General features: G+C 31.0%; 1 protein-coding gene across 2 annotated transcripts in view; it reads left to right on the top strand.

The window, feature by feature from the left end:
• Nucleotides 1–12,793, top strand: part of LOC111047351 — a 363,987-nt gene that overhangs the window by 80,699 nt on the left and 270,495 nt on the right. The gene's annotated exons all lie outside the window — the stretch shown is intronic.

The raw sequence follows: 12,793 nt of genomic DNA, 5'->3' as shown, positions 1-12,793 counted from the left end.
ATGTGTTACTCAGATGTATATGAACTGTATTTCATTTGAGGTGTTGCAAGCATAGAGGGCTGTTTGAACTAGAGCAGATTTGATTCAATTAATTCATCGAATGGCGAGTAACTCATGCACTGCTCCTTCTCAGGACAGTCTGCAAGCTGTTACTGGTTAGCAGAGGTCGATCTCGACTCAATCAATACAGCTACAGAGACAGTTTATAGACTGCCCTGACAGAAGAGAATGAATAAGTAATTTGCCATTCACAGGAGAATTTTAAGGAATATTTCAATTTGAATAATATTAAAAATATAAAATATATATTAATTATCTGATTCAAGGCCAGTGCAATCCAATATCAATGCTTAATCATAATTCAAATTTCATCCAGAATTTAAAATAAATCTGTAATTCTTATTATTCATAACTCAATTATTCTTCCAAACTAATGCTCCAATCTTACTATTGCCTTAATACTCTATTTCTATACACAGTGGACATCCATACATTCTATATATGGATGAAATCTATATAATATATATATATATATATATATAATATATATATATATAGACTATATAATATATATATATATTTACGTTTTTGTGCCTGTTGTGGGTCCAGTAAAATTTCAACTCTTATGTAGTTCCCCAGGACCCCCCATTTTAAATTTGATCAGATAGTCACAAAATGAAACTATTATGTTATACCTGAAGAACTTGACTTGCTGAATGGTTATATTCCACTCAATTTATGATATATTCATCCATAATTAATCTAGATCCTTGTAAAGTTATTCACCTCATGATGGTCCTTTCTAACCTCCAAAGTGCTTATATAATTCTGCTATATAAAATCTACTCCTATGTTGGGTCTTGAGTGATTTGGCGCCAACATTGGAGTTGCATGCAAATTTTACTCCTCAAGAAGGTCCTTCAATATTATAATTGCTGCGTGAAATGTGCTCCTATGTTTGGTCCGCTGAGCTGTGTTGCCAATTCTCATATAGTAAATAAATTTCACTCCTCATGAAGGTCCATCAAACGTTGCCATACTTCGTCTTTAAAATAATGATTCGAGATTTGTTTGAATCAACCAGCGACCGGCTCCGTGAACTTGTATTGCACATAACTCAAAACATTTTGTAGAGCATTGTCAATAAACTAAGATTTTCATGTTGTCAGAATATGTAAAGGAAAAAAATTGTACAAGCACCGTTTTTTTATGCATTTAAAGTTGATTAATAAAGTTGATTTATTTATTTATTTGAGGTTGCATAATAAGTCAAGCATGCTCAATAAATGTAGAAATCTAGGAGATTACCCTGAAAACCCCAATGAGCTGTATCAGTTGAAAGGGAATTACCGAATTAAGAGCCATTTGCACAGTCAAAGCTTAAACTGAATTTAATCAGCTGGTGGCTTAAACTCAAAATGTAACACATTATAACAAACAAGACTTGATATGGATTTAATCCAGTTTAAGATGGAATTTTCGTTTAAACTGTCACTGTGCAAATGGCCCTTAGAGAGACAATAACAACTATAGAACAAGTACAGTTTTCATGAAATGAAATTTTTCAAGTTCAAGATGACAGACAAAAAGCATTACATTAGGGAATTTTTGGGGATACAAGGCATGTGTTCAGGAGCTGCAAGCTTCAGTGGGTGGCAAGGTCGGTGGATGCTAATGGTGTGAGCGACCATAAAGGTTTTAAACATCCCTTCTCTTGAGAATATAAAAAATGGGCTGTTAATATAAAAGAATTTGACTTTTGGGTATCTATCAATTATTGGAAATTAAAAAAATGTTTTTGACTTTCTCATCAGAAATTAACCACACTAATCTTAAGGTATGAACATCTGAATAAAATTGGGGAATGGCCGTGAAATTCAAACTTATTTGCTGGAATAATATCAAGGTTTCGATTGTTAAAACTGAATGAAGACTTTTGGGCAGCATGCCAGGTCTTTGAATGAATTTTAATCACAATACCATCTTACCGAACACTGCCTATTGTTATATTGATTTTAGAATTATTTCGTGTATCAATAAATTCAGTTTATTGCAGTGACATACACAAGAAAGTACAATAATGAAGGACTACTGGAATCATTAAAACATCAAATGCTACAAACTGTTACTACATTTACATTATAATGAGCAATGTACTCCAACATCTTCCAAGTATGACAATTATTCCTTATAGAATATTAGTGAGTCTAACTCCAATCTCTAGAATATTATCAAATTATCTGATATTAATTGATTTGTATACGAAGTATTCATCCATAGAAGTGTAGGTTCATTCCTTAACACAAGGTGGATCTTTTGTTTAAATCTCTACAATTCGTGTTGGTCTGTTCAATGGTAAGAATATACTCAAGTATGTAATTTATATAATGTATATATTTATTAATTTATATATGTAATGTATGTATTTATGTAATAGAAATCTTAATTACTGCATCACTGTATATTATATAAATTGTACCTGATTGGATAAAGATATGAAGAAACATTTGAAAAATATGATTCCAAGCTCAGAAATGCTAAAAATGCATTCATTTTTCCATAGAATAAAATGAGAACTCAAAGTTCAGCTGAATGTCTGGTAGGGAATACGGATATTACTCTATTTTTATTCTTAACCAGCATCACATTTGAAAATGCTTATAACTTTGTTAAATTTGGACAGATTGATTAAAAATTTAGAAGAATCTCAAATATATGAAAAAAACGTTCACGACTTTTTGTAGAATTTTCCCATGACTCCTTCACCTTCCTAAGCCGAAAAAACATAATTATTATGAGAGTTGTGACGCTAGGCAGAAATTTTCAAAAGTCGCGCTTCGTTCAGCTGTCGCCCGCCAAGGAACTGAATTGGATAACTTTTCCCGCGTAACAACGCTACAACGCTATTGGGTAGTTGAACTTGAACCGGCAAGTTCAAACGATATGCATTCATTTTATCTCTCTATAAAAGTGGAAGCTGTAGATAACACCAAGTTACTTGGAATACAAGGTACTGGCCACGTGCATCTCGATCTTTTAATGATCAGAGTCGGATGATCAGTGTGACATCATTGGTACTCTAAATATCTATTCTTCCTATATTTCCAATGTTAAATTTAGCAGCTTTGTAAGTCTTTTTCTCAAAAAGTAAATAACTTTCAAGTCCCATCGACATCTCCTACGACTCATACAATATTTATCTTTAATTTTTTTTTTAGAAATTCAATACTTTTGGACGACTGGATCTTTCAGAATGATTGATTTTGTAAGAGCCTACATCGAATACCTGTTGCTCTCTTATTGAAAATTAACATGCTTTTCCTGGCTCTTTTGTAATTCAATTACTCAATGCTAATGAATTCGATAAATCGATCATTGAATAAGGTATTAAGAACATGAAACATTGATTGTACTATTATTTCTTTCACAATCCTTTATCTTGTCTGTGTACTGTATATCATATGTAGAATCAATAGAACTTCTTGCCTAATCCCTTAGGAGGAACTCTTTTTTCAGGAAAATTATGGCTTTCACATACTTGATGAGGAAATAGTTTTCTGGTTGAATCTTTCTAATTGAAAACTATAACAAAAATATAAGGGCGAATATTATATTAAAGCATGGATTGCGCGTGAGGAATTCTCAATAATTGTATTGAATACTTGATCTCGTATTCTGAAACACATATTTCTAATTTAATTATTTGTAAGAGGAATTCTCAATTGGTACTTATTGTAGAACTCTCATTCTTTATTTATTTGTGAAAGGGAAAATCAACTCTTCATGATTCAATAATAATGAATTTAATTGGAATGAATCATACATTGAAAAGTATGCGTATGAATATGAATTCATACTATAAGTATCCTACAATATATTCCTTCTAATAAACTTGATAATTCTATAAGGCAAGTGATCGGTTGAATTCCTGTTTGAAAGAATAGAAAGGATGACAATCTCTTTAATCAACTCGGAGGGCATTTCAATTCTAGAAATTGAACTCTCATAAACTTAAAACAGGATAATGTGCGTGGTAAATTCCAATTATTTTCAATCTCCACATTATTTTCCTATACCGGAAAGATAATATAGTTGGGCATATTTTAAGATATTTTTTCAAATAGCAAATTATTCAGTTTATAATGCATTTATGAATGTGAGTGTTATACTATCACCCCATACTTCCTTTTGTTCCATATATTGGGGCTTTCTACCACATAGAGTGTGAGTGATGTATATGTGATAAAAATTATGTTACTAGATTGTGCCTTGGTCACTGAGTGTAAATAATTTTGAAACCAATAAAGTTCTTTATCGAAAATTAAATTGGAATTTAATTGTTGATCAATCCAATTGATTGGTAATAACAAACGAAATCATCAAATATCATAATATAATATCATAAGGGAGGAAAGTGGTGCGCTTATCATCTTCATCCGTTGATCATCCACATTCTCCTTTCAAATCACTGATGGAATGCCCTGCACTAACAACCTTTATTCTCTGCAACCGCTCTTGATTTTACTTTTATCTAATTAATATTAGCTTTTCCTTTATATGTCTTCTGCATTGAGATTGGTATTAGAATCAATTTTGAAAGGATAGATATTGGTTGAGTTTGCAGAAGAATATCACAATGAACAAAGGAAACAGCTCGAATGTGTACAACGTAATAAATAACGAGAAAGCTCGAAATAACTATAAAGTATTCAAGCCAAGCCTAATTATTATGCTGATAAAAACAGTGATTGAAGAAGTATAGGTCTATATTATCACTCAAAGTATTACTAGGAGAAATAGGCTACATTCAGTACCTTTTTTCAACTTTATAATTGTTGGGGTATTAAAACTTGAATAGAAAACCTCCAGTAGAAAACCTTTGAAGCCATTCATCTTTTCAAATGTTGACAAATAAAATCTATTCATTCATTCTACGAGTATCCCTTCTCGTAGTAACAAATGAGAGTTCTCTATCTCCAAACCGGTATGCCTTACATTATCGAGAATTCTGGAAGATCTAGGAGTTCAAAGGTGATGAATTTCTAAAAAAATTGAAGATAAATATTGTATAAATCGTAGGAGATGTCGATGGGACTTGAAAGTTATATACTTTTTAGAAAAAGACTTACAAAGCTGCTCAAGAAAAAAGATAAATATTGTATGTGACCGTAACACACAACTATCACCTGGTTAAAGTAGTGTATAGTGTATATCATTTTTTTCCTGAATTAAGAGTGCACTCCTAAAGGATTAAAGATGTTGAACCGGCAAGATGTTCTACTGATTCTATGTAATATACAGACAAGATATGAAGGATGTTGAGAGAAATAATATTATACTCTAATTAATGTTTCCACGTTTTTAATTCCTTATTCAATGATCGCTTTATCAAATTGATCAGCATTGAGTAATTGAATTACAAAAGAGCCAGGGAAAGCATGTTAATTTTCAATAAGAGAGCAACAGTTATTCGATGAGCAGGCTCTTACAAAATCGATCATTCTGAAAGATCCAGCCGTCCAAAAGTATTGAATTTCTAAAAAAATTGAAGATAAATTCTTGTATTAATCGTAGGGGATGTCGATGGTACTGGAAAGTTATGTACTTTTTGAGAAAAAGACTTACAAAGTTGTCAATTTAACATTGAAAAGATAGGAAGAATATACTTTTAGAGCACCAATGACGTCACACCGACCAGCTGGTTTGGATTTGTCAACGCGCATCTTTTCGTGGCCAGTATCTTGTATTCTGTATACCTTGTATTTTGTATACCAGTACCTTGTAGGTACATTGGATAACACCTACTTTTTCCCAACTTTTCTTTTTCTTCTGCTTCTCCTTCTTTGTCATCTTGTTCTTCTTTTTCTCCAAATTAGAGAATTCTTAATATTTGTCCTTTCATATTGAGTGATAGCTCATTTTACTCAGCTCTTCAAGGCGGTTTCAATGCATATTTCGGTTGCCTGACAAAACCTCACTAGTACCTCTAACCTCACCAGATAGGCTATGTATATTTTAATGAATTGCACTGTTGACTTATTTATTACACTGTTGAAGTATTTTTGGAGCAATCCCATTCCAAAAAGTTGAGTTTATAATCATTTCATTAAAATACACATGTCTGGTGAGGTTGGTCGTGGCGAAGGCATGCGTTAGGGTTAGGTAAGGTTCAATCAGGTAACCGATATGCATTGAACCCACCTTGAAGAGCTGAGTAAAATGAACAATAATTAAATGAATGTTTATTTCCTAAAAAAAACAAACTACAAGATCAATTACAAACATATTAGATAAATTACATACAAAACCTAGTTAGTTACAAAAAAATTTATAATGTGTCCTCTATTCTACTTGTTTAGTTTTTTCTGTGTGGAATTGACCTACTCCACTATGGCATACCATGTTCTAGAGTAAAATGAGCTATCACTCGAATTGATAAGATAAATGATATTGAAAATTATTCTCAAATTTGGGACCCCACATCTTTTGGACAAAAAAAATTAATAAGCTCAATGGCTACCATACATAACTTGTAGGTTCCGAATATAATAAAAGAGAAAATTCCGATCTACCTGTACAGACAATAGGGATGTCATAATTCCAAGTTCCAACACAAACGGCAAGTTGCACAAAAGAAAATGTAATTTAATTAATATAAGATGACGTCATCATACAGAGCTGAACAGGAAGTGGCTGCAGTGGCTCCATTAAAGACGTATCTCATGGTTTGATTTTCTTTTATACAACTGGCTGATAGAATTTAAATTTTTGGTTCTCCGTTCCTTGCGATGTCTGTAAGGATTCTTCCAATAGGCATGATTGCAGTATTTTCTTTCGATTGAATTTATTGATAATACATAATTTTCCAAGCTGATAGGCTGAGTGCAATTGATTTGTTGATGCACTTCATAGATTCAATTTATGATTTTTAAAGTGACATTGGATTTTTTTTCATTGATTTTTATTGTTAGCTTCATTAGTAATTTTGGAAGCTATTCTTCCAATATGCTAGATTTCTTGTTTCAGGATTTGTTTCAATGTATAATTCATAGCTTTTCAAGTTTGATTAATTGTTTCCATCTATTTCAATTAAACTAATCTTTCTCGAAGGAAGAGATCATCACACTAAATGACACATTATTTTAATTTAGTCTTTGGAAAAAACAACAGCTGAAATACTTTTTTGATACGTATCATCGTTTTTCAATAAAGCATTCAAAGCTGCAATTTTCAAAAAAAGTTGTTCACAATAAGAAGGTTAGAACCAAAGAAGAGGTAGAGTTTGTAATTCAATAATATTGTATGTGCTAGAACCCACTACAATGTGCATTTTCCACAATTGTTTCACATGTATTTTCTAGAAAGTGAATATAAGATACTGTAGCTATTCTCTATCTATGAAAATTGTTTATATTGAATATAACAGGAATTATTATAAAATAAATGAAATAATAAACAGGAATAAATTGTAGAAATAAAAAAAATACTGAAATTCAAAAACCATTTTTAATTTCAAATTATTATGGGGGTTATTCATTCCCTCATCCATGTGTAATAAGTTAATTTATTATAGGTAATAAATTTAATTAATGCAGAAAGTATTTGTTCAATTCTCTCATTACTCACAAAGATGTAGGAAACTAGAATACAAACAAAAAATAAATATGAAATCCACTTTCAAAAATGAGCAAGCCTTTTTTTGTTCACATTCTTGAAAGAATAGAATAAGAATCTATATTATCATGGACATTGTTAACAATGCATTGATAAATGTCAAAAATAGGTACTAGATATTACATAATACAATTAATATATACAAATAATATTAGCCTACAAATATTTGGTCCAGTCAATTACATGAAATTCTTGGATGTTATATAAACTTTCAGCTTTCAGTACAGTTTTCAATTTTCTTTTGAAGAATGTAAGAGGCAGTGCCTTAATTTCTAGTGGTAATGAATTGTACAGTTTAACAGATGTGTACAGAAGATTTTTTTGTGAAGTTGTGAACCTGAACTATTGAACTCTGATATTATTCCTATTACTGGTTTCATATCCATGACAGTCACTATTTAATTTTAAAAAATCCAGATTACTTAACTAACACTAAATAATACATACAAAGAATAGACAGTTGATATTCCCAATTTTGTGAAAAAAAGTTTACAGTGGGTCCTCATATCAACATTACAAATCAATCTAATTGCTTTCTTTTAGAGTATAAATATTTTTGAGACATGAGTACTAGAGCCCCATAATAGTATACCATAGGGCAGTAAACTTTGTATTTGAGAGAAATACACATTTAATAATATATTAATATCTACAGTTAACTTTAACCTTCTCAGCAAGTACAGTACCTTTGCTATTTTTTTCACTAATTATTCTGCATATTGTCACGTTATTCTTTATATTTAAATAACGATTAGCCTCCTGCTTGGCATCAGTCGGTAAAGCATGAGATTTGATATAATTATATAATTAGGTCGTGGTTTTCTAATAGTATTCAGTCTTAAATCTTTCTAGGCCTAGGTATGGCTTCTCCTATAACTCTTGTAATTCAATAAAAAAATAAATATATATAAATATGATACTTATACAATAGTGTGAGGAATAATAAATAATTGCACACCATAAACGTTTCATACATATTTACACAAATAATGCAAAAAATAAATCGAGGCAAAAAATATAAAGAGCGATAAAAAATATAATATAAAAATAGAACAATAATTGAAATCAATAAAATATCACAGGCTAAACTTTATATTTTAGATTTATGGCACGAATCATTACCATGTGCCTTTATCTTAAAATCATATGCATTCTTTTGCATGTAGCTGCGATATGCGCTTGCTAATACTTGTCGACTTGGACAATTCAATTAAAAATATGTGCTTTAAGATCAGCTTGATAAATTAGCCACTAATAATCCAAATATATATATATAAAAATCTCTGGTGCTTAGCAGATTTCTTTGTATCGAATATATATTTTTATCTCAGGGTGCAAGATTCGGCACCTGACGGAATAGGTAGAGCCATTCATCTAGTGAATTAGAGCTATAATAAACTATTGCAAATTATATTGCAAAAATTAAATGTCATATGCATATGTTTTAATAGCCTAGATTTTGTACTTCTTTGATTTAATAGAAATTTCTGAAATATTGATCTATCTTTTTTCTTTTAACAAATACCTTTAATACTAATTTTACTTGCGCAAGTATTACTCTTATAATTTCTTAATTTATAATAAAAACCCTTTCGGCGAGCTAGCTTTGATCATCAGATTAATTCGAAGCACTAGGGCGCCCATCACTAATTCAATATTAATCACTCACGTGTCGAAAATCTTCTTGTAATCCGCCGATGTCGATCCAACTCCATGTGGTCTGGGAATATGGTAGCCGGAATCGTCTCTTCCAAGGGGTTATAAATTTATTTAAAAAAATGAAAGTGACTTCTGCTTCACAATAGCATCACGAAGTCTTTTAAGAAATTTAATAATTTACTTTAACTTTAACTTTTACAAAATCATTATCAAGGTACTACGCTCTAAAATATTTGGGGTCCTCTCCTGGTGGCATTTGGTTGGCGAGTGCTGGTTCTCCTTTCTCAAGTTTTACAGATCCTATTTCCGCCTTCAAATTAGCATAAAATTTAAATATCTTAGTCCTTCGCCATTTAGGTTCAAATAGATCTTACAAAAAATGCCAAAATATTGCTTAGATTGTATGATTAATAATTTCTTTGCATTCGAGCCATATCGATAACATAGACTATACAAAGTTTTAACACAAAATCTAGTACATTTATATAAATATATAGAAATATTTTTGAATTGGCCTACAGTTGCCGCCTATTAACTGCCGTTCTACTATTGGTGCATGCAAATTTTATTCGGTATTCATGCGCCTGGTACCTCTTATTTCCTGAATACATTAAATTATTTTTATTTGGTTTTTTATTTATGCTCTTTACTTGCTAGCTAATATTCTATACATTAATATTAATTCCATGCTACCTAATAATTAGCCACGTGATCAGATGTTTTTTCACATTGCACACCATCTGATTGCAATAAAGCTCTGCCAAGGGGTTTTGGTCAGATTCTACGTTTCTCGGTTTGATCGATCTCTAGGTCACCGATCCGTGAATACATGTACCTAACCTCAATCTTCAAATATTTTATATAATAATCTATTTATGAGCAATAAAATTCCTTCAAATCCTTTTTAGGTTTTTGTACCATTTAGCCAGAACAAGCTGATGCTATCTAATCTTAGTTATTATCTATTTGGCGATATTAGCCAGTTACTTTATTTTCAGACCTATTACTGTTTCTGTTAGGAATTTTTATCTACCCAAATTTAATACTTTACAATATGTGGTTGCCAATTAAGTTTGGGATCAAGAACAATACCTAGAAATTTTAAAGGTTCAGTCCCTACTTCATTGTTTGAATTTCTATTATAGGTGAACATAATAATTACTAGCACAACAATAATTAAGGAGTAGAGAGCTATCAACTAGACAATTTTGTACACCTGCTTCGGATTTACAACTAACTTTGAGACCAAAATCATCAGCAAAGAGAAATCCTGCTTTATCAGTGCCTTCTATATTACAAATTATGTTGTTAATATATATATATTAGGGAGTATTGATCCAAGTATGGAGCCCATAATGAACCTTTCTGGCCTTAGAGAATTGACAATCTTTGTAAACAAACTGGTTGCGGTCCTTTAAATAGATTGATTTTGAATTGCAGCCATAATAAGAAAATTTTTCAAAAAGTATGTTATGCTTAACAGTATCGAAAGCTTTAGACATGTCATATGACCTAAAACTAACAGATAGACCCTTCTCCAAATCATCAACAACACTATTAATTCACTAAACTTGTTACTGCATTGCTAGTATTTCTACATGGCCTGAAACCAAATTGTTTTTTAGTAAAAATACCAAAGTTTTCAAAATTATTTGAGATCTGGTCTTGCATTATGGCCTCAAATACTTTGGATATCACAGGTACAATTGTTATTGGCCTGAAATAAGGCCTGATTATATTGGCCTGAAATATTGGCCTGAAGTTTTTCTTATCACCTTTTTTATGTAGCCTACAGGTATTACCTTAACGTTTTTCAATACACTTGGATAAATGCCCTTGTATACTAAACAATAATTTATATGGTAACTCAAAACTTCACTTATATAAGGGGCAGATATTTTTAAGACCTTAGAATTAATACCATATATATCTAAAAAACTTGAATTACTAAGACTACTTTTTTTCTGGTACACATAATCTGCAGTAACAGGTTGGAAAAAATGGTACATTGGGCCTATTGCACTTATTGATGTAGTGAGAGCTGAGATGTTCACTAACTGGCACATTTTCACTAATTTCCTCAACTTTTTCAATGAAAAAGTTGTTAAATGAATCAGCGTTGTTATCATCATGTGAATCAATAGCTTCATTGTTGACATTTGTAAGAATTTTAACTACCTTCCATGCAGCTTGAGTTTTATTTTTTGAGTGCTCTATTTTGTTGTTGAAATAATGTATTTTTGCATTCTTAATAGCAATTCTATACTCTTTCTTACAGCTTTTATATTTATCTCTAAACTGATTAGTCTTAAAAAATTTCAGTAAGCTATAATATTCATCACAACTATGTTTGAGCTTTATTAAATCAGCAGTATACCATCCATCATCCAGCTTAGGCTTACTAACTTTGAAACCTCTAAGAGGATAAGCAGCATTAACAGCTGACATAAAATACAAATCAAAAAACTTCTTAAACTTATCATTCGCATCATTAGACTAAGCAAATACACCACACTCCAGTGTATGATACTAATTAGCCTAACAAATAAATAAGTGTTCTGATCATTAATTAACTAACCTATCTAGCTTTTTGTTTACACTAGAAAAACTTTGAGAGTCATTTTTCACATTTATTAAAGATTTAAATAGTAGGGCATGATGATCTGACAGTAGATGTGTATTGATAACTCGGGTCACATGTCTGCTATCATGAATATCAGTCACAACATTATCAATACAGTGGCCTTCATTCAGTGTGCCTGGTCTAGTGATTTCATTTTTGTAGAAATATGGATACCAAAACATTTAAACAAATTGCAAAGATCTCTATTAAAATTATCATTCACATTAAAGTTGACATTGAAATCGGCACATAATATTAAATTATAGTTACATTTATAAATGGCACATAATATATCATTAAGACAGGATAGAGAGTTGTTAAAAAACTAACATCATTATTATAGGGTCTGTACAATGACAAAACAATTATTTTTTCATTTGGAAGTTCAATTGCAGCAGCTTCACAAATAATTTTTATAGAAAGTTCCTTTACTATGCTTAATTCTTCTAATTTCAATCCATTAATTAAAAAAATTGCTTCTCCACTATGAATGGAATTTTTCCTTCCATAGAAGGACCCAAGTTCATAGTCAGGTATTGTGAGACAGCTACAGTCATCGTTTGTTAACCAGTGTTCAGCAACAGTAATTATCTTAGCATTAGGCTATAGTTTTATAACATAATAAGAGGGAAATATATTCTTATTTGTTTGATATACCCTGGACATTCAAAGATATAGTGTTCAGAAAAGTTTCATTAGCTGTTTATTCATCATTAGTCCTAGGCCCAGGATTGGTATTGTTTGCATATCACATAACCTAGCTACATTTGGACTGTTGTATAAATTAGAATTGGAACCGTTTTGGGCGTATAAGCCTGTGGTACTTTTCTGTAAGTT

This window comes from Nilaparvata lugens, chromosome 2, assembly GCF_014356525.2.
Source record: "Nilaparvata lugens isolate BPH chromosome 2, ASM1435652v1, whole genome shotgun sequence".
Lineage (NCBI taxonomy): Eukaryota > Metazoa > Arthropoda > Insecta > Hemiptera > Delphacidae > Nilaparvata > Nilaparvata lugens.
This window is presented reverse-complemented; position numbering and strand designations above follow the sequence as displayed.